Here is a 21,720-nt window from a genome sequence, read left to right on the forward strand (position 1 = left end):
CAGCAGAAAAAATGAAACAAAGGGGCCTCCTGGGATAACCACACACTACTTCCTTACAAAGAACACACAGAGGGTGTGTGAAATGACAGGCACAGCACCCCCGCTAGCTCAGTCGGTAGAGCATGAGACTCTTAATCTCAGGGTTGTGGGTTCGAGCCCCACGTTGGGCGTGATGCTTTTTAAAGGCTTCTCCATTTTCGGGTTTAACATTAACTCTCACCTTTTTCAGATATTTCGCTGAGGCTTAAAACTACACACACACACATCCTGCAGTTTGCCTCACGATTCCCACAGGACTCCACACAACGCAGCACTTCCCGCCCTGGGAGGCGCCGCTGGGAGCGGTCCTAGGCCGAGCCTTTCCTGCGCCCTTTCCTAGCCTGAGCCGCCCGTGCTTACAGCGAGCTCGGAGTCCGCTCCGGTCCGTCCTGTCCCCCCCCCCCCATCCTTTCAAAACGAGGAGTTTAAGGTCTCATCCCCGCTGGTGTTATGATTAAAGTAGGTATGAAAACTACTTTATGTCGGCAGCGGGATTTGATCACGGACTGGGGAAAATACTGCTCTTGAATGTGGCGCCTTACACCCCTCGGCCATTCCGGCAGCATGCAGAACACGGCTCTGGAGGCTGACTGCCACCTCGCGACACAGGGAGAGTTCACACTGTTCTCTACTGGACATTTAAGTATGTGCCCAGAGACAGGTTGAGAGGACAGATGCATGTATGTACCAGAGTGAGCTCCAGAGAGACTGATGGGGACATAAGACTGGGGTAGAGCGAGAGATGGAGAAAGAGAAAGGTGCCTGTGTCGAGTCAGCAGCAGAGAAAATGAAACAAAGGGGCCTCCTGGGATAACCACACACTACTTCCTCACAAAGAGCACACAGAGGGTGTGTGAAATGACATAGGCACAGCAGCCCGGCTAGCTCAGTCGGTAGAGCATGAGACTCTTAATCTCAGGGTCGTGGGTTCGAGCCCCACGTTGGGCGTGATGCTTTATAAAGGCTTCGCCATTTTTGGGTTTAACATTAACTCTCACCTTTTTTAGATATTTTGCTGAGGCTTAAAACTACACACACACACATCCTGCAGTTTGCCTCACGATTCCCACAGGACTCCACACAATGCAGCACTTCCCACCCTGGGAGGCGCCGCTGGGAGCTGTCCTAGGCCGAGCCTTTCCTGCGCCCTTTCCTAGCCTGAGCCGCCCGTGCTTACAGCGAGCTCGGAGTCCGCTCCGGTCCGTCCTGTCCACCCCCATCCTTTCAAAAAGGGGAGTTTTACGGTCTCATCCCCGCTGGTGTTATGATTAAAGTAGGTATGAAAACTACTTTATGTCAGCAGCGGGATTTGACCACAGGACTGGGGAAGATACTGCTCTTGAATGTGGCACCTTACACCGCTCGGCCATTCCGGCAGACTTCGGAAAACGGCTCTGGAGGCTGACTGCCACCTCGCGAAACAGGGAGAGTTCACACTCTTCTCTACTGGACATTTAAGCATGTGCCCAGAGACAGGTTGAAAGGACAGATGCATGTATGTACCAGAGTGAGCTCCAGAAAGACTGATGGGGACATAAGACTGGGGTAGAGCGAGAGATGGAGAAAGAGAAAGGTGCCTGTGTCAGGTCAGCAGCAGAGAAATTGAAACAAAGGGGCCTCCTGGGATAACCTCACACTACTTCCTCACAAAGAACACACAGAGGGTGTGTGAAATGATATAGCCACAGCAGCCCGGCTAGCTCAGTCGGTAGAGCATGAGACTCTTAATCTCAGGGTCGTGGGTTCGAGCCCCACGTTGGGCGTGATGCTTTTTAAAGGCTTCTCCATTTTCGGGTTTAACATTAACTCTCACCTTTTTCAGATATTTCGCTGAGGCTTAAAACTACACACACACACACATCCTGCAGTTTGCCTCACGATTCCCACAGGACTCCACACAACGCAGCACTTCCCGCCCTGGGATGCGCCGCTCGGAGCGGTCCTAGGCCGAGCCTTTCCTGCGCCCTTTCCAAGCCTGAGCCGCCCGTGCTTACAGCGAGCTCGGAGTCCGCTCCGGTCCGTCCTGTCCACCCCCATCCTTTCAAAAAGAGGAGTTTTACGGTCTCATCCCCGCTGGTGTTATGATTAAAGTAGGTATGAAAACTACTTTATGTCAGCAGCGGGATTTGACCACGGGACTGGGGAAGATACTGCTCTTGAATGTGGCACCTTACACCGCTCGGCCATTCCGGCAGACTTCGGAAAACAGCTCTGGAGGCTGACTGCCACCTCGCGAAACAGGGAGAGTTCACACTCTTCTCTACTGGACATTTAAGCATGTGCCCAGAGACAGGTTGAAAGGACAGATGCATGTATGTACCAGCTTGAGCTCCAGAAAGACTGATGGGGACATAAGACTGGGGTAGAGCGAGAGATGGAGAAAGAGAAAGGTGCCTGTGTCGAGTCAGCAGCAGAGAAAATGAAACAAAGGGGCCTCCTGGGATAACCACACACTACTTCCTCACAAAGAGCACACAGAGGGTGTGTGAAATGACATAGGCACAGCAGCCCGGCTAGCTCAGTCGGTAGAGCATGAGACTCTTAAATTCAGGGTCGTGGGTTCGAGCCCCACGTTGGGCGTGATGCTTTATAAAGGCTTCTCCATTTTCGGGTTTAACATTAACTCTCACCTTTTTTAGATATTTTGCTGAGGCTTAAAACTACACACACACACATCCTGCAGTTTGCCTCACGATTCCCACAGGACTCCACACAATGCAGCACTTCCCGCCCTGGGAGGCGCCGCTGGGAGCTGTCCTAGGCCGAGCCTTTCCTGCGCCCTTTCCTAGCCTGAGCCGCCCGTGCTTACAGCGAGCTCGGAGTCCGCTCCGGTCCGTCCTGTCCCCCCCCATCCTTTCAAAAAGAGGAATTTAAAGTCTCATCCCTGCTGGTGTTATGATTAAAGTAGGTATGACAACTACTTTATGTCGGCAGCAGGATTTAATTACGGGACTGGGGAAGATACTGCTCTTGAATGTGGCGCCTTACACCGCTCGGCCATTCCGGCAGCCTGCAGAACACGGCTCTGGAGGCTGACTGCCCCCTCGCGAAACAGGGAGAGTTCACACTGTTCTCTACTGGACATTTAAGAATGTGCCCAGAGACAGGTTGAGAGGACAGATGCATGTATGTACCAGAGTGAGCTCCAGAGAGACTGATGGGGACATAAGACTGGGGTAGAGCGAGAGATGGAGAAATAGGAAGGTGCCTGGGTCGAGTCAGCAGCAGAGAAAATGAAACAAAGGGGCCTCCTGGGATAACCACACACTACTTCCTCACAAAGAACACACAGAGGGTGTGTGAAATGACATAGGCACAGCAGCCTGGCTAGCTCAATCGGTAGAGCATGAGACTCTTAATCTCAGGGTTGTGGGTTCGAGCCCCTCGTTGGGTGTAATGCTTTTTAAAGGCTTCTCCCTTTTCGGGTTTAACATTAACTCTCACCTTTTTCAGATATTTCGCTGAGGCTTAAAAATACACAAACACACATCCTGCTGTTTGCCTCACGATTCCCACAGGACTCCACACAACGCAGCACTTATCGCCCTGGGAGGCGCCGCTGGGAGCGGTCCTCGGCCGAGCCTTTCCTGCCCCCTTTCCTAGCCTGAGCCGCCCGTGCTTACAGCGAGCTCGGAGTCCGCTCCGGTCCGTCCTGTCCCCCCCCATCCTTTCAAAAAGAGGAGTTTAAAGTCTCATCCCTGCTGGTGTTATGATTAAAATAGGTATGAAAACTACTTTATGTCGGCAGCGGGATTTGATCACGGGACTGGGGAAATACTGCTCTTGAATGTGGCGCCTTACACCGCTCGGCCATTCCGGCAGCATGCAGAACACGGCTCTGGAGGCTGACTGCCACCTCGCGACACAGGGAGAGTTCACACTGTTCTCTACTGGACATTTAAGTATGTGCCCAGAGACAGGTTGAGAGGACAGATGCATGTATGTACCAGAGTGAGCTCCAGAGAGACTGATGGGGACATAAGACTGGGGTAGAGCGAGAGATGGAGAAAGAGAAAGGTGCCTGTGTCGAGTCAGCAGCAGAGAAAATGAAACAAAGGGGCCTCCTGGGATAACCACACACTACTTCCTTACAAAGAACACACAGAGGGTGTGTGAAATGACAGGCACAGCAGCCCGGCTAGCTCAGTCGGTAGAGCATGAGACTCTTAATCTCAGGGTCGTGGGTTCGAGCCCCACATTGGGCGTGATGCTTTATAAAGGCTTCTCCATTTTCGGGTTTAACATTAACTCTCACCTTTTTTAGATATTTTGCTGAGGCTTAAAACTACACACACACACATCCTGCAGTTTGCCTCACGATTCCCACAGGACTCCACACAATGCAGCACTTCCCGCCCTGGGAGGCGCCGCTGGGAGCTGTCCTAGGCCGAGCCTTTCCTGCGCCCTTTCCTAGCCTGAGCCGCCCGTGCTTACAGCGAGCTCGGAGTCCGCTCCGGTCCGTCCTGTCCCCCCCCATCCTTTCAAAAAGAGGAATTTAAAGTCTCATCCCTGCTGGTGTTATGATTAAAGTAGGTATGACAACTACTTTATGTCGGCAGCAGGATTTAATTACGGGACTGGGGAAGATACTGCTCTTGAATGTGGCGCCTTACACCGCTCGGCCATTCCGGCAGCCTGCAGAACACGGCTCTGGAGGCTGACTGCCCCCTCGCGAAACAGGGAGAGTTCACACTGTTCTCTACTGGACATTTAAGAATGTGCCCAGAGACAGGTTGAGAGGACAGATGCATGTATGTACCAGAGTGAGCTCCAGAGAGACTGATGGGGACATAAGACTGGGGTAGAGCGAGAGATGGAGAAATAGGAAGGTGCCTGGGTCGAGTCAGCAGCAGAGAAAATGAAACAAAGGGGCCTCCTGGGATAACCACACACTACTTCCTCACAAAGAACACACAGAGGGTGTGTGAAATGACATAGGCACAGCAGCCTGGCTAGCTCAATCGGTAGAGCATGAGACTCTTAATCTCAGGGTTGTGGGTTCGAGCCCCACGTTGGGTGTAATGCTTTTTAAAGGCTTCTCCCTTTTCGGGTTTAACATTAACTCTCACCTTTTTCAGATATTTCGCTGAGGCTTAAAAATACACAAACACACATCCTGCTGTTTGCCTCACGATTCCCACAGGACTCCACACAACGCAGCACTTATCGCCCTGGGAGGCGCCGCTGGGAGCGGTCCTCGGCCGAGCCTTTCCTGCCCCCTTTCCTAGCCTGAGCCGCCCGTGCTTACAGCGAGCTCGGAGTCCGCTCCGGTCCGTCCTGTCCCCCCCCATCCTTTCAAAAAGAGGAGTTTAAAGTCTCATCCCTGCTGGTGTTATGATTAAAATAGGTATGAAAACTACTTTATGTCGGCAGCGGGATTTGATCACGGGACTGGGGAAAATACTGCTCTTGAATGTGGCGCCTTACACCGCTCGGCCATTCCGGCAGCATGCAGAACACGGCTCTGGAGGCTGACTGCCACCTCGCGACACAGGGAGAGTTCACACTGTTCTCTACTGGACATTTAAGTATGTGCCCAGAGACAGGTTGAGAGGACAGATGCATGTATGTACCAGAGTGAGCTCCAGAGAGACTGATGGGGACATAAGACTGGGGTAGAGCGAGAGATGGAGAAAGAGAAAGGTGCCTGTGTCGAGTCAGCAGCAGAGAAAATGAAACAAAGGGGCCTCCTGGGATAACCACACACTACTTCCTTACAAAGAACACACAGAGGGTGTGTGAAATGACAGGCACAGCAGCCCGGCTAGCTCAGTCGGTAGAGCATGAGACTCTTAATCTCAGGGTCGTGGGTTCGAGCCCCACGTTGGGCGTGATGCTTTTTAAAGGCTTCTCCATTTTCGGGTTTAACATTAACTCTCACCTTTTTCAGATATTTCGCTGAGGCTTAAAACTACACACACACACACATCCTGCAGTTTGCCTCACGATTCCCACAGGACTCCACACAACGCAGCACTTCCCGCCCTGGGAGGCGCCGCTGGGAGCGGTCCTAGGCCGAGCCTTTCCTGCGCCCTTTCCTAGCCTGAGCCGCCCGTGCTTACAGCGAGCTCGGAGTCCGCTCCGGTCCGTCCTGTCCCCCCCCCATCCTTTCAAAACGAGGAGTTTAAGGTCTCATCCCCGCTGGTGTTATGATTAAAGTAGGTATGAAAACTACTTTATGTCGGCAGCGGGATTTAATTACGGGACTGGGGAAGATACTGCTCTTGAATGTGGCGCCTTACACCGCTCGGCCATTCCGGCAGCCTCCGGAACACGGCTCTGGAGGCTGACTGCCCCCTCGCGAAACAGGGAGAGTTCACACTGTTCTCTACTGGACATTTAAGTATGTGCCCAGAGACAGGTTGAGAGGACAGATGCATGTATGTACCAGAGTGAGCTCCAGAGAGACTGATGGGGACATAAGACTGGGGTAGAGCGAGAGATGGAGAAAGAGAAAGGTGCCTGTGTCGAGTCAGCAGCAGAGAAAATGAAACAAAGGGGCCTCCTGGGATAACCACACACTACTTCCTCACAAAGAGCACACAGAGGGTGTGTGAAATGACATAGGCACAGCAGCCCGGCTAGCTCAGTCGGTAGAGCAAGAGACTCTTAATCTCAGGGTCGTGGGTTCGAGCCCCACGTTGGGCGTGATGCTTTATAAAGGCTTCTCCATTTTCGGGTTTAACATTAACTCTCACCTTTTTTAGATATTTTGCTGAGGCTTAAAACTACACACACACACATCCTGCAGTTTGCCTCACGATTCCCACAGGACTCCACACAATGCAGCACTTCCCGCCCTGGGAGGCGCCGCTGGGAGCTGTCCTAGGCCGAGCCTTTCCTGCGCCCTTTCCTAGCCTGAGCCGCCCGTGCTTACAGCGAGCTCGGAGTCCGCTCCGGTCCGTCCTGTCCACCCCCATCCTTTCAAAAAGAGGAGTTTTACGGTCTCATCCCCGCTGGTGTTATGATTAAAGTAGGTATGAAAACTACTTTATGTCAGCAGCGGGATTTGACCACGGGACTGGGGAAGATACTGCTCTTGAATGTGGCACCTTACACCGCTCGGCCATTCCGGCAGACTTCGGAAAACAGCTCTGGAGGCTGACTGCCACCTCGCGAAACAGGGAGAGTTCACACTCTTCTCTACTGGACATTTAAGCATGTGCCCAGAGACAGGTTGAAAGGACAGATGCATGTATGTACCAGAGTGAGCTCCAGAAAGACTGATGGGGACATAAGACTGGGGTAGAGCGAGAGATGGAGAAAGAGAAAGGTGCCTGTGTCAGGTCAGCAGCAGAGAAATTGAAACAAAGGGGCCTCCTGGGATAACCACACACTACTTCCTCACAAAGAACACACAGAGGGTGTGTGAAATGATATAGCCACAGCAGCCTGGCTAGCTCAGTCGGTAGAGCATGAGACTCTTAATCACAGGGTCGTGGGTTCGAGCCCCACGTTGGGGGTGATGCTTTTTAAAGGCTTCTCCATTTTCGGGTTTAACATTAACTCTCACCTTTTTCAGATATTTCGCTGAGGCTTAAAACTACACACACACATCCTGCAGTTTGCCTCACGATTCCCACAGGACTCCACACAACGCAGCACTTCCCGCCCTGGGATGCGCCGCTCGGAGCGGTCCTAGGCCGAGCCTTTCCTGCGCCCTTTCCAAGCCTGAGCCGCCCGTGCTTACAGCGAGCTCGGAGTCCGCTCCGGTCCGTCCTGTCCACCCCCATCCTTTCAAAAAGAGGAGTTTTACGGTCTCATCCCCGCTGGTGTTATGATTAAAGTAGGTATGAAAACTACTTTATGTCAGCAGCGGGATTTGACCACGGGACTGGGGAAGATACTGCTCTTGAATGTGGCACCTTACACCGCTCGGCCATTCCGGCAGACTTCGGAAAACGGCTCTGGAGGCTGACTGCCACCTCGCGAAACAGGGAGAGTTCACACTCTTCTCTACTGGACATTTAAGCATGTCCCCAGAGACAGGTTGAAAGGACAGATGCATGTATGTACCAGCTTGAGCTCCAGAAAGACTGATGGGGACATAAGACTGGGGTAGAGCGAGAGATGGAGAAAGAGAAAGGTGCCTGTGTCGAGTCAGCAGCAGAGAAAATGAAACAAAGGGGCCTCCTGGGATAACCACACACTACTTCCTCACAAAGAGCACACAGAGGGTGTGTGAAATGACATAGGCACAGCAGCCCGGCTAGCTCAGTCGGTAGAGCATGAGACTCTTAATTTCAGGGTCGTGGGTTCGAGCCCCACGTTGGGCGTGATGCTTTATAAAGGCTTCTCCATTTTCGGGTTTAACATTAACTCTCACCTTTTTTAGATATTTTGCTGAGGCTTAAAACTACACACACACACATCCTGCAGTTTGCCTCACGATTCCCACAAGACTCCACACAATGCAGCACTTCCCGCCCTGGGAGGCGCCGCTGGGAGCTGTCCTAGGCCGAGCCTTTCCTGCGCCCTTTCCTAGCCTGAGCCGCCCGTGCTTACAGCGAGCTCGGAGTCCGCTCCGGTCCGTCCTGTCCCCCCCCATCCTTTCAAAAAGAGGAATTTAAAGTCTCATCCCTGCTGGTGTTATGATTAAAGTAGGTATGACAACTACTTTATGTCGGCAGCAGGATTTAATTACGGGACTGGGGAAGATACTGCTCTTGAAAGTGGCGCCTTACACCGCTCGGCCATTCCGGCAGCCTGCAGAACACGGCTCTGGAGGCTGACTGCCCCCTCGCGAAACAGGGAGAGTTCACACTGTTCTCTACTGGACATTTAAGAATGTGCCCAGAGACAGGTTGAGAGGACAGATGCATGTATGTACCAGAGTGAGCTCCAGAGAGACTGATGGGGACATAAGACTGGGGTAGAGCGAGAGATGGAGAAATAGGAAGGTGCCTGGGTCGAGTCAGCAGCAGAGAAAATGAAACAAAGGGGCCTCCTGGGATAACCACACACTACTTCCTCACAAAGAACACACAGAGGGTGTGTGAAATGACATAGGCACAGCAGCCTGGCTAGCTCAATCGGTAGAGCATGAGACTCTTAATCTCAGGGTTGTGGGTTCGAGCCCCACGTTGGGTGTAATGCTTTTTAAAGGCTTCTCCCTTTTCGGGTTTAACATTAACTCTCACCTTTTTCAGATATTTCGCTGAGGCTTAAAAATACACAAACACACATCCTGCTGTTTGCCTCACGATTCCCACAGGACTCCACACAACGCAGCACTTATCGCCCTGGGAGGCGCCGCTGGGAGTGGTCCTCGGCCGAGCCTTTCCTGCCCCCTTTCCTAGCCTGAGCCGCCCGTGCTTACAGCGAGCTCGGAGTCCGCTCCGGTCCGTCCTGTCCCCCCCCATCCTTTCAAAAAGAGGAGTTTAAAGTCTCATCCCTGCTGGTGTTATGATTAAAATAGGTATGAAAACTACTTTATGTCGGCAGCGGGATTTGATCACGGGACTGGGGAAAATACTGCTCTTGAATGTGGCGCCTTACACCGCTCGGCCATTCCGGCAGCATGCAGAACACGGCTCTGGAGGCTGACTGCCACCTCGCGACACAGGGAGAGTTCACACTGTTCTCTACTGGACATTTAAGTATGTGCCCAGAGACAGGTTGAGAGGACAGATGCATGTATGTACCAGAGTGAGCTCCAGAGAGACTGATGGGGACATAAGACTGGGGTAGAGCGAGAGATGGAGAAAGAGAAAGGTGCCTGTGTCGAGTCAGCAGCAGAGAAAATGAAACAAAGGGGCCTCCTGGGATAACCACACACTACTTCCTTACAAAGAACACACAGAGGGTGTGTGAAATGACAGGCACAGCAGCCCGGCTAGCTCAGTCGGTAGAGCATGAGACTCTTAATCTCAGGGTCGTGGGTTCGAGCCCCACGTTGGGCGTGATGCTTTTTAAAGGCTTCTCCATTTTCGGGTTTAACATTAACTCTCACCTTTTTCAGATATTTCGCTGAGGCTTAAAACTACACACACACACACATCCTGCAGTTTGCCTCACGATTCCCACAGGACTCCACACAACGCAGCACTTCCCGCCCTGGGAGGCGCCGCTGGGAGCGGTCCTAGGCCGAGCCTTTCCTGCGCCCTTTCCTAGCCTGAGCCGCCCGTGCTTACAGCGAGCTCGGAGTCCGCTCCGGTCCGTCCTGTCCCCCCCCCATCCTTTCAAAACGAGGAGTTTAAGGTCTCATCCCCGCTGGTGTTATGATTAAAGTAGGTATGAAAACTACTTTATGTCGGCAGCGGGATTTAATTACGGGACTGGGGAAGATACTGCTCTTGAATGTGGCGCCTTACACCGCTCGGCCATTCCGGCAGCCTCCGGAACACGGCTCTGGAGGCTGACTGCCCCCTCGCGAAACAGGGAGAGTTCACACTGTTCTCTACTGGACATTTAAGTATGTGCCCAGAGACAGGTTGAGAGGACAGATGCATGTATGTACCAGAGTGAGCTCCAGAGAGACTGATGGGGACATAAGACTGGGGTAGAGCGAGAGATGGAGAAAGAGAAAGGTGCCTGTGTCGAGTCAGCAGCAGAGAAAATGAAACAAAGGGGCCTCCTGGGATAACCACACACTACTTCCTCACAAAGAGCACACAGAGGGTGTGTGAAATGACATAGGCACAGCAGCCCGGCTAGCTCAGTCGGTAGAGCAAGAGACTCTTAATCTCAGGGTCGTGGGTTCGAGCCCCACGTTGGGCGTGATGCTTTATAAAGGCTTCTCCATTTTCGGGTTTAACATTAACTCTCACCTTTTTTAGATATTTTGCTGAGGCTTAAAACTACACACACACACATCCTGCAGTTTGCCTCACGATTCCCACAGGACTCCACACAATGCAGCACTTCCCGCCCTGGGAGGCGCCGCTGGGAGCTGTCCTAGGCCGAGCCTTTCCTGCGCCCTTTCCTAGCCTGAGCCGCCCGTGCTTACAGCGAGCTCGGAGTCCGCTCCGGTCCGTCCTGTCCACCCCCATCCTTTCAAAAAGAGGAGTTTTACGGTCTCATCCCCGCTGGTGTTATGATTAAAGTAGGTATGAAAACTACTTTATGTCAGCAGCAGGATTTGACCACGGGACTGGGGAAGATACTGCTCTTGAATGTGGCACCTTACACCGCTCGGCCATTCCGGCAGACTTCGGAAAACAGCTCTGGAGGCTGACTGCCACCTCGCGAAACAGGGAGAGTTCACACTCTTCTCTACTGGACATTTAAGCATGTGCCCAGAGACAGGTTGAAAGGACAGATGCATGTATGTACCAGAGTGAGCTCCAGAAAGACTGATGGGGACATAAGACTGGGGTAGAGCGAGAGATGGAGAAAGAGAAAGGTGCCTGTGTCAGGTCAGCAGCAGAGAAATTGAAACAAAGGGGCCTCCTGGGATAACCACACACTACTTCCTCACAAAGAACACACAGAGGGTGTGTGAAATGATATAGCCACAGCAGCCTGGCTAGCTCAGTCGGTAGAGCATGAGACTCTTAATCACAGGGTCGTGGGTTCGAGCCCCACGTTGGGGGTGATGCTTTTTAAAGGATTCTCCATTTTCGGGTTTAACATTAACTCTCACCTTTTTCAGATATTTCGCTGAGGCTTAAAACTACACACACACATCCTGCAGTTTGCCTCACGATTCCCACAGGACTCCACACAACGCAGCACTTCCCGCCCTGGGATGCGGCGCTCGGAGCGGTCCTAGGCCGAGCCTTTCCTGCGCCCTTTCCAAGCCTGAGCCGCCCGTGCTTACAGCGAGCTCGGAGTCCGCTCCGGTCCGTCCTGTCCACCCCCATCCTTTCAAAAAGAGGAGTTTTACGGTCTCATCCCCGCTGGTGTTATGATTAAAGTAGGTATGAAAACTACTTTATGTCAGCAGCGGGATTTGACCACGGGACTGGGGAAGATACTGCTCTTGAATGTGGCACCTTACACCGCTCGGCCATTCCGGCAGACTTCGGAAAACGGCTCTGGAGGCTGACTGCCACCTCGCGAAACAGGGAGAGTTCACACTCTTCTCTACTGGACATTTAAGCATGTCCCCAGAGACAGGTTGAAAGGACAGATGCATGTATGTACCAGCTTGAGCTCCAGAAAGACTGATGGGGACATAAGACTGGGGTAGAGCGAGAGATGGAGAAAGAGAAAGGTGCCTGTGTCGAGTCAGCAGCAGAGAAAATGAAACAAAGGGGCCTCCTGGGATAACCACACACTACTTCCTCACAAAGAGCACACAGAGGGTGTGTGAAATGACATAGGCACAGCAGCCCGGCTAGCTCAGTCGGTAGAGCATGAGACTCTTAATTTCAGGGTCGTGGGTTCGAGCCCCACGTTGGGCGTGATGCTTTATAAAGGCTTCTCCATTTTCGGGTTTAACATTAACTCTCACCTTTTTTAGATATTTTGCTGAGGCTTAAAACTACACACACACACATCCTGCAGTTTGCCTCACGATTCCCACAAGACTCCACACAATGCAGCACTTCCCGCCCTGGGAGGCGCCGCTGGGAGCTGTCCTAGGCCGAGCCTTTCCTGCGCCCTTTCCTAGCCTGAGCCGCCCGTGCTTACAGCGAGCTCGGAGTCCGCTCCGGTCCGTCCTGTCCCCCCCCATCCTTTCAAAAAGAGGAATTTAAAGTCTCATCCCTGCTGGTGTTATGATTAAAGTAGGTATGACAACTACTTTATGTCGGCAGCAGGATTTAATTACGGGACTGGGGAAGATACTGCTCTTGAAAGTGGCGCCTTACACCGCTCGGCCATTCCGGCAGCCTGCAGAACACGGCTCTGGAGGCTGACTGCCCCCTCGCGAAACAGGGAGAGTTCACACTGTTCTCTACTGGACATTTAAGAATGTGCCCAGAGACAGGTTGAGAGGACAGATGCATGTATGTACCAGAGTGAGCTCCAGAGAGACTGATGGGGACATAAGACTGGGGTAGAGCGAGAGATGGAGAAATAGGAAGGTGCCTGGGTCGAGTCAGCAGCAGAGAAAATGAAACAAAGGGGCCTCCTGGGATAACCACACACTACTTCCTCACAAAGAACACACAGAGGGTGTGTGAAATGACATAGGCACAGCAGCCTGGCTAGCTCAATCGGTAGAGCATGAGACTCTTAATCTCAGGGTTGTGGGTTCGAGCCCCACGTTGGGTGTAATGCTTTTTAAAGGCTTCTCCCTTTTCGGGTTTAACATTAACTCTCACCTTTTTCAGATATTTCGCTGAGGCTTAAAAATACACAAACACACATCCTGCTGTTTGCCTCACGATTCCCACAGGACTCCACACAACGCAGCACTTATCGCCCTGGGAGGCGCCGCTGGGAGTGGTCCTCGGCCGAGCCTTTCCTGCCCCCTTTCCTAGCCTGAGCCGCCCGTGCTTACAGCGAGCTCGGAGTCCGCTCCGGTCCGTCCTGTCCCCCCCCATCCTTTCAAAAAGAGGAGTTTAAAGTCTCATCCCTGCTGGTGTTATGATTAAAATAGGTATGAAAACTACTTTATGTCGGCAGCGGGATTTGATCACGGGACTGGGGAAAATACTGCTCTTGAATGTGGCGCCTTACACCGCTCGGCCATTCCGGCAGCATGCAGAACACGGCTCTGGAGGCTGACTGCCACCTCGCGACACAGGGAGAGTTCACACTGTTCTCTACTGGACATTTAAGTATGTGCCCAGAGACAGGTTGAGAGGACAGATGCATGTATGTACCAGAGTGAGCTCCAGAGAGACTGATGGGGACATAAGACTGGGGTAGAGCGAGAGATGGAGAAAGAGAAAGGTGCCTGTGTCGAGTCAGCAGCAGAGAAAATGAAACAAAGGGGCCTCCTGGGATAACCACACACTTCTTCCTTACAAAGAACACACAGAGGGTGTGTGAAATGACAGGCACAGCAGCCTGGCTAGCTCAGTCGGTAGAGCATGAGACTCTTAATCTCAGGGTCGTGGGTTCGAGCCCCACGTTGGGCGTGATGCTTTTTAAAGGCTTCTCCATTTTCGGGTTTAACATTAACTCTCACCTTTTTCAGATATTTCGCTGAGGCTTAAAACTACACACACACACACACATCCTGCAGTTTGCCTCACGATTCCCACAGGACTCCACACAACGCAGCACTTCCCGCCCTGGGAGGCGCCGCTGGGAGCGGTCCTAGGCCGAGCCTTTCCTGCGCCCTTTCCTAGCCTGAGCCGCCCGTGCTTACAGCGAGCTCGGAGTCCGCTCCGGTCCGTCCTGTCCCCCCCCCATCCTTTCAAAACGAGGAGTTTAAGGTCTCATCCCCGCTGGTGTTATGATTAAAGTAGGTATGAAAACTACTTTATGTCGGCAGCGGGATTTAATTACGGGACTGGGGAAGATACTGCTCTTGAATGTGGCGCCTTACACCGCTCGGCCATTCCGGCAGCCTCCGGAACACGGCTCTGGAGGCTGACTGCCCCCTCGCGAAACAGGGAGAGTTCACACTGTTCTCTACTGGACATTTAAGTATGTGCCCAGAGACAGGTTGAGAGGACAGATGCATGTATGTACCAGAGTGAGCTCCAGAGAGACTGATGGGGACATAAGACTGGGGTAGAGCGAGAGATGGAGAAAGAGAAAGGTGCCTGTGTCGAGTCAGCAGCAGAGAAAATGAAACAAAGGGGCCTCCTGGGACAACCACACACTACTTCCTCACAAAGAGCACACAGAGGGTGTGTGAAATGACATAGGCACAGCAGCCCGGCTAGCTCAGTCGGTAGAGCATGAGACTCTTAATCTCAGGGTCGTGGGTTCGAGCCCCACGTTGGGCGTGATGCTTTATAAAGGCTTCTCCATTTTCGGGTTTAACATTAACTCTCACCTTTTTTAGATATTTTGCTGAGGCTTAAAACTACACACACACACATCCTGCAGTTTGCCTCACGATTCCCACAGGACTCCACACAATTCAGCACTTCCCGCCCTGGGAGGCGCCGCTGGGAGCTGTCCTAGGCCGAGCCTTTCCTGCGCCCTTTCCTAGCCTGAGCCGCCCGTGCTTACAGCGAGCTCGGAGTCCGCTCCGGTCCGTCCTGTCCACCCCCATCCTTTCAAAAAGAGGAGTTGTACGGTCTCATCCCCGCTGGTGTTATGATTAAAGTAGGTATGAAAACTACTTTATGTCAGCAGCAGGATTTGACCACGGGACTGGGGAAGATACTGCTCTTGAATGTGGCACCTTACACCGCTCGGCCATTCCGGCAGACTTCGGAAAACGGCTCTGGAGGCTGACTGCCACCTCGCGAAACAGGGAGAGTTCACACTCTTCTCTACTGGACATTTAAGCATGTGCCCAGAGACAGGTTGAAAGGACAGATGCATGTATGTACCAGAGTGAGCTCCAGAAAGACTGATGGGGACATAAGACTGGGGTAGAGCGAGAGATGGAGAAAGAGAAAGGTGCCTGTGTCAGGTCAGCAGCAGAGAAATTGAAACAAAGGGGCCTCCTGGGATAACCACACACTACTTCCTCACAAAGAACACACAGAGGGTGTTTGAAATGATATAGCCACAGCAGCCTGGCTAGCTCAGTCGGTAGAGCATGAGACTCTTAATCTCAGGGTCGTGGGTTCGAGCCCCACGTTGGGCGTGATGCTTTTTAAAGGCTTCTCCATTTTCGGGTTTAACATTAACTCTCACCTTTTTCAGATATTTCGCTGAGGCTTAAAACTACACACACACACACATCCTGCAGTTTGCCTCACGATTCCCACAGGACTCCACACAATGCAGCACTTCCCGCCCTGGGATGCGCCGCTCGGAGCGGTCCTAGGCCGAGCCTTTCCTGCGCCCTTTCCAAGCCTGAGCCGCCCGTGCTTACAGCGAGCTCGGAGTCCGCTCCGGTCCGTCCTGTCCACCCCCATCCTTTCAAAAAGAGGAGTTTTACGGTCTCATCCCCGCTGGTGTTATGATTAAAGTAGGTATGAAAACTACTTTATGTCAGCAGCGGGATTTGACCACGGGACTGGGGAAGATACTGCTCTTGAATGTGGCACCTTACACCGCTCGGCCATTCCGGCAGACTTCGGAAAACGGCTCTGGAGGCTGACTGCCACCTCGCGAAACAGGGAGAGTTCACACTCTTCTCTACTGGACATTTAAGCATGTGCCCAGAGACAGGTTGAAAGGACAGATGCATGTATGTACCAGCTTGAGCTCCAGAAAGACTGATGGGGACATAAGACTGGGGTAGAGCGAGAGATGGAGAAAGAGAAAGGTGCCTGTGTCGAGTCAGCAGCAGAGAAAATGAAACAAAGGGGCCTCCTGGGATAACCACACACTACTTCCTCACAAAGAGCACACAGAGGGTGTGTGAAATGACATAGGCACAGCAGCCCGGCTAGCTCAGTCGGTAGAGCATGAGACTCTTAATTTCAGGGTCGTGGGTTCGAGCCCCACGTTGGGCGTGATGCTTTAAAAAGGCTTCTCCATTTTTGGGTTTAACATTAACTCTCACCTTTTTTAGATATTTTGCTGAGGCTTAAAACTACACACACACACATCCTGCAGTTTGCCTCACGATTCCCACAGGACTCCACACAATGCAGCACTTCCCGCCCTGGGAGGCGCCGCTGGGAGCTGTCCTAGGCCGAGCCTTTCCTGCGCCCTTTCCTAGCCTGAGCCGCCCGTGCTTACAGCGAGCTCGGAGTCCGCTCCGGTCCGTCCTGTCCCCCCCCATCCTTTCAAAAAGAGGAATTTAAAGTCTCATCCCTGCTGGTGTTATGATTAAAGTAGGTATGACAACTACTTTATGTCGGCAGCAGGATTTAATTACGGGACTGGGGAAGATACTGCTCTTGAATGTGACGCCTTACACCGCTCGGCCATTCCGGCAGCCTGCAGAACACGGCTCTGGAGGCTGACTGCCCCCTCGCGAAACAGGGAGAGTTCACACTGTTCTCTACTGGACATTTAAGAATGTGCCCAGAGACAGGTTGAGAGGACAGATGCATGTATGTACCAGAGTGAGCTCCAGAGAGACTGATGGGGACATAAGACTGGGGTAGAGCGAGAGATGGAGAAATAGGAAGGTGCCTGGGTCGAGTCAGCAGCAGAGAAAATGAAACAAAGGGGCCTCCTGGGATAACCACACACTACTTCCTCACAAAGAACACACAGAGGGTGTGTGAAATGACATAGGCACAGCAGCCTGGCTAGCTCCATCGGTAGAGCATGAGACTCTTAATCTCAGGGTTGTGGGTTCGAGCCCCACGTTGGGTGTAATGCTTTTTAAAGGCTTCTCCCTTTTCGGGTTTAACATTAACTCTCACCTTTTTCAGATATTTCGCTGAGGCTTAAAAATACACAAACACACATCCTGCTGTTTGCCTCACGATTCCCACAGGACTCCACACAACGCAGCACTTATCGCCCTGGGAGGCGCCGCTGGGAGCGGTCCTCGGCCGAGCCTTTCCTGCCCCCTTTCCTAGCCTGAGCCGCCCGTGCTTACAGCGAGCTCGGAGTCCGCTCCGGTCCGTCCTGTCCCCCCCCATCCTTTCAAAAAGAGGAGTTTAAAGTCTCATCCCTGCTGGTGTTATGATTAAAATAGGTATGAAAACTACTTTATGTCGGCAGCGGGATTTGATCACGGGACTGGGGAAAATACTGCTCTTGAATGTGGCACCTTACACCGCTCGGCCATTCCGGCAGCATGCAGAACACGGCTCTGGAGGCTGACTGCCACCTCGCGACACAGGGAGAGTTCACACTGTTCTCTACTGGACATTTAAGTATGTGCCCAGAGACAGGTTGAGAGGACAGATGCATGTATGTACCAGAGTGAGCTCCAGAGAGACTGATGGGGACATAAGACTGGGGTAGAGCGAGAGATGGAGAAAGAGAAAGGTGCCTGTGTCGAGTCAGCAGCAGAGAAAATGAAACAAAGGGGCCTCCTGGGATAACCACACACTACTTCCTTACAAAGAACACACAGAGGGTGTGTGAAATGACAGGCACAGCAGCCCGGCTAGCTCAGTCGGTAGAGCATGAGACTCTTAATCTCAGGGTCGTGGGTTCGAGCCCCACGTTGGGCGTGATGCTTTTTAAAGGCTTCTCCATTTTCGGGTTTAACATTAACTCTCACCTTTTTCAGATATTTCGCTGAGGCTTAAAACTACACACACACACACATCCTGCAGTTTGCCTCACGATTCCCACAGGACTCCACACAACGCAGCACTTCCCGCCCTGGGAGGCGCCGCTGGGAGCGGTCCTAGGCCGAGCCTTTCCTGCGCCCTTTCCTAGCCTGAGCCGCCCGTGCTTACAGCGAGCTCGGAGTCCGCTCCGGTCCGTCCTGTCCCCCCCCCATCCTTTCAAAACGAGGAGTTTAAGGTCTCATCCCCGCTGGTGTTATGATTAAAGTAGGTATGAAAACTACTTTATGTCGGCAGCGGGATTTAATTACGGGACTGGGGAAGATACTGCTCTTGAATGTGGCGCCTTACACCGCTCGGCCATTCCGGCAGCCTCCGGAACACGGCTCTGGAGGCTGACTGCCCCCTCGCGAAACAGGGAGAGTTCACACTGTTCTCTACTGGACATTTAAGTATGTGCCCAGAGACAGGTTGAGAGGACAGATGCATGTATGTACCAGAGTGAGCTCCAGAGAGACTGATGGGGACATAAGACTGGGGTAGAGCGAGAGATGGAGAAAGAGAAAGGTGCCTGTGTCGAGTCAGCAGCAGAGAAAATGAAACAAAGGGGCCTCCTGGGATAACCACACACTACTTCCTCACAAAGAGCACACAGAGGGTGTGTGAAATGACATAGGCACAGCAGCCCGGCTAGCTCAGTCGGTAGAGCATGAGACTCTTAATCTCAGGGTCGTGGGTTCGAGCCCCACATTGGGCGTGATGCTTTATAAAGGCTTCTCCATTTTCGGGTTTAACATTAACTCTCACCTTTTTTAGATATTTTGCTGAGGCTTAAAACTACACACACACACACATCCTGCTGTTTGCCTCACGATTCCCACAGGACTCCACACAACGCAGCACTTATCGCCCTGGGAGGCGCCGCTGGGAGCGGTCCTCGGCCGAGCCTTTCCTGCCCCCTTTCCTAGCCTGAGCCGCCCGTGCTTACAGCGAGCTCGGAGTCCGCTCCGGTCCGTCCTGTCCCCCCCCATCCTTTCAAAAAGAGGAGTTTAAAGTCTCATCCCTGCTGGTGTTATGATTAAAATAGGTATGAAAACTACTTTATGTCTGCAGCGGGATTTGATCACGGGACTGGGGAAAATACTGCTCTTGAATGTGGCGCCTTACACCGCTCGGCCATTCCGGCAGCATGCAGAACACGGCTCTGGAGGCTGACTGCCACCTCGCGACACAGGGAGAGTTCACACTGTTCTCTACTGGACATTTAAGTATGTGCCCAGAGACAGGTTGAGAGGACAGATGCATGTATGTACCAGAGTGAGCTCCAGAGAGACTGATGGGGACATAAGACTGGGGTAGAGCGAGAGATGGAGAAAGAGAAAGGTGCCTGTGTCGAGTCAGCAGCAGAGAAAATGAAACAAAGGGGCCTCCTGGGATAACCACACACTACTTCCTTACAAAGAACACACAGAGGGTGTGTGAAATGACAGGCACAGCAGCCCGGCTAGCTCAGTCGGTAGAGCATGAGACTCTTAATCTCAGGGTCGTGGGTTCGAGCCCCACGTTGGGCGTGATGCTTTTTAAAGGCTTCTCCATTTTCGGGTTTAACATTAACTCTCACCTTTTTCAGATATTTCGCTGAGGCTTAAAACTACACACACACACACATCCTGCAGTTTGCCTCACGATTCCCACAGGACTCCACACAACGCAGCACTTCCCGCCCTGGGAGGCGCCGCTGGGAGCGGTCCTAGGCCGAGCCTTTCCTGCGCCCTTTCCTAGCCTGAGCCGCCCGTGCTTACAGCGAGCTCGGAGTCCGCTCCGGTCCGTCCTGTCCCCCCCCCATCCTTTCAAAACGAGGAGTTTAAGGTCTCATCCCCGCTGGTGTTATGATTAAAGTAGGTATGAAAACTACTTTATGTCGGCAGCAGGATTTAATTACGGGACTGGGGAAGATACTGCTCTTGAATGTGGCGCCTTACACCGCTCGGCCATTCCGGCAGCCTCCGGAGCACGGCTCTGGAGGCTGACTGCCCCCTCGCGAAACAGGGAGAGTTCACACTGTTCTCTACTGAACATTTAAGTATGTGCCCAGAGACAGGTTGAGAGGACAGATGCATGTATGTACCAGAGTGAGCTCCAGAGAGACTGATGGGGACATAAGACTGGGGTAGAGCGAGAGATGGAGAAAGAGAAAGGTGCCTGTGTCGAGTCAGCAGCAGAGAAAATGAAACAAAGGGGCCTCCTGGGATAACCACACACTACTTCCTCACAAAGAGCACACAGAGGGTGTGTGAAATGACATAGGCACAGCAGCCCGGCTAGCTCAGTCGGTAGAGCATGAGACTCTTAATCTCAGGGTCGTGGGTTCGAGCCCCACGTTGGGCGTGATGCTTTATAAAGGCTTCTCCATTTTCGGGTTTAACATTAACTCTCACCTTTTTTAGATATTTTGCTGAGGCTTAAAACTACACACACACACATCCTGCAGTTTGCCTCACGATTCCCACAGGACTCCACACAATGCAGCACTTCCCGCCCTGGGAGGCGCCGCTGGGAGCTGTCCTAGGCCGAGCCTTTCCTGCGCCCTTTCCTAGCCTGAGCCGCCCGTGCTTACAGCGAGCTCGGAGTCCGCTCCGGTCCGTCCTGTCCACCCCCATCCTTTCAAAAAGAGGAGTTTTACGGTCTCATTGTAGGAGGCTGGACTGGCTTGTAGTGAGTACCAAGGGGTACTTGCACCTTGCACCAGGCCCAGTTATCCCTTATTAGTGTATAGGGTGTCTAGCAGCTTAGGCTGATAGATAATGGTAGCTTAGCAGAGCAGCTTAGGCTGAACTAGGAGACGTGTGAAGCTACTACAGTACCACTTAGTGTCATATGCACAATATCATAAGAAAACACAATACACAGTTATACTAAAAATAAAGGTACTTTATTTTTATGACAATATGCCAAAGTATCTTAGAGTGTACCCTCAGTGAGAGGATAGGAAATATACACAAGATATATATACACAATAGCAAAAATATGCAGTATAGTCTTAGAAAACAGTGCAAACAATGTATAGTTACAATAGGATGCAATGGGGAAACATAGGGATAGGGGCAACACAAACCATATACTCCAGAAGTGGAATGCGAACCACGAATGGACCCCAAACCTATGTGACCTTGTAGAGGGTCGCTGGGACTATTAGAAAATAGTGAGAGTTAGCAAAATAACCCACCCCAAGACCCTGAAAAGTGAATGCAAAGTGCACCAAAGTTCCCCTAAGGACAAAATAGTCGTGTTAGAGGGAGAATGCAAGGAAAACACAAATCAGCAATGCAACAACGATGGATTCCTGTCTGAAGGTACCTGTGGAACAAGGGGACCAAGTCCAAAAGTCACAAGCAGCTCGGAGATGGGCAGATGCCCAAGAAATGCCAGCGGTTGGTGCAAAGAAGCTCTTACTAGGCTGAAGAACTGTGAATACTGCAGGAACGACAAGGGCTAGAGACTTTCCCTTTGGAGGATGGATCCCCCACGCCTTGGAGAGTCGTGCAGAAGTGTTTTCCCGCCGGATGGACGC

The 21,720-nt window shown here is 52.3% G+C and overlaps 15 non-coding genes across 15 annotated transcripts; all 15 read left to right on the top strand.

The window, feature by feature from the left end:
• Positions 1-914: 914 nt before the first annotated feature.
• Positions 915-987, top strand: TRNAK-CUU (transfer RNA lysine (anticodon CUU)). Its single transcript has one exon. It is a non-coding gene; the product is annotated as a tRNA-Lys (tRNA).
• A 742-nt stretch (positions 988-1,729) lies between these two features.
• On the top strand, positions 1,730-1,802 carry TRNAK-CUU (transfer RNA lysine (anticodon CUU)). The gene has a single exon. It is a non-coding gene; the product is annotated as a tRNA-Lys (tRNA).
• A 2,369-nt stretch (positions 1,803-4,171) lies between these two features.
• Positions 4,172-4,244, top strand: TRNAK-CUU (transfer RNA lysine (anticodon CUU)). Its single transcript has one exon. It is a non-coding gene; the product is annotated as a tRNA-Lys (tRNA).
• A 1,553-nt stretch (positions 4,245-5,797) lies between these two features.
• Positions 5,798-5,870, top strand: TRNAK-CUU (transfer RNA lysine (anticodon CUU)). The gene has a single exon. It is a non-coding gene; the product is annotated as a tRNA-Lys (tRNA).
• A 2,372-nt stretch (positions 5,871-8,242) lies between these two features.
• Positions 8,243-8,315, top strand: TRNAK-CUU (transfer RNA lysine (anticodon CUU)). The gene has a single exon. It is a non-coding gene; the product is annotated as a tRNA-Lys (tRNA).
• A 1,553-nt stretch (positions 8,316-9,868) lies between these two features.
• Positions 9,869-9,941, top strand: TRNAK-CUU (transfer RNA lysine (anticodon CUU)). Its single transcript has one exon. It is a non-coding gene; the product is annotated as a tRNA-Lys (tRNA).
• A 2,372-nt stretch (positions 9,942-12,313) lies between these two features.
• TRNAK-CUU (transfer RNA lysine (anticodon CUU)) lies at positions 12,314-12,386 on the top strand. Its single transcript has one exon. It is a non-coding gene; the product is annotated as a tRNA-Lys (tRNA).
• A 1,553-nt stretch (positions 12,387-13,939) lies between these two features.
• On the top strand, positions 13,940-14,012 carry TRNAK-CUU (transfer RNA lysine (anticodon CUU)). Its single transcript has one exon. It is a non-coding gene; the product is annotated as a tRNA-Lys (tRNA).
• Positions 14,013-14,758: 746 nt separating this feature from the next.
• On the top strand, positions 14,759-14,831 carry TRNAK-CUU (transfer RNA lysine (anticodon CUU)). Its single transcript has one exon. It is a non-coding gene; the product is annotated as a tRNA-Lys (tRNA).
• A 742-nt stretch (positions 14,832-15,573) lies between these two features.
• Positions 15,574-15,646, top strand: TRNAK-CUU (transfer RNA lysine (anticodon CUU)). Its single transcript has one exon. It is a non-coding gene; the product is annotated as a tRNA-Lys (tRNA).
• A 744-nt stretch (positions 15,647-16,390) lies between these two features.
• TRNAK-CUU (transfer RNA lysine (anticodon CUU)) lies at positions 16,391-16,463 on the top strand. Its single transcript has one exon. It is a non-coding gene; the product is annotated as a tRNA-Lys (tRNA).
• Positions 16,464-18,016: 1,553 nt separating this feature from the next.
• Positions 18,017-18,089, top strand: TRNAK-CUU (transfer RNA lysine (anticodon CUU)). Its single transcript has one exon. It is a non-coding gene; the product is annotated as a tRNA-Lys (tRNA).
• Positions 18,090-18,833: 744 nt separating this feature from the next.
• On the top strand, positions 18,834-18,906 carry TRNAK-CUU (transfer RNA lysine (anticodon CUU)). Its single transcript has one exon. It is a non-coding gene; the product is annotated as a tRNA-Lys (tRNA).
• Positions 18,907-19,647: 741 nt separating this feature from the next.
• On the top strand, positions 19,648-19,720 carry TRNAK-CUU (transfer RNA lysine (anticodon CUU)). The gene has a single exon. It is a non-coding gene; the product is annotated as a tRNA-Lys (tRNA).
• Positions 19,721-20,464: 744 nt separating this feature from the next.
• TRNAK-CUU (transfer RNA lysine (anticodon CUU)) lies at positions 20,465-20,537 on the top strand. Its single transcript has one exon. It is a non-coding gene; the product is annotated as a tRNA-Lys (tRNA).
• The last annotated feature ends 1,183 nt before the right edge of the window (positions 20,538-21,720 follow it).

The sequence above is a fragment of the Pleurodeles waltl genome, chromosome 6, assembly GCF_031143425.1.
Source record: "Pleurodeles waltl isolate 20211129_DDA chromosome 6, aPleWal1.hap1.20221129, whole genome shotgun sequence".
In the NCBI taxonomy this organism is placed as follows: Eukaryota; Metazoa; Chordata; class Amphibia; order Caudata; family Salamandridae; genus Pleurodeles; species Pleurodeles waltl.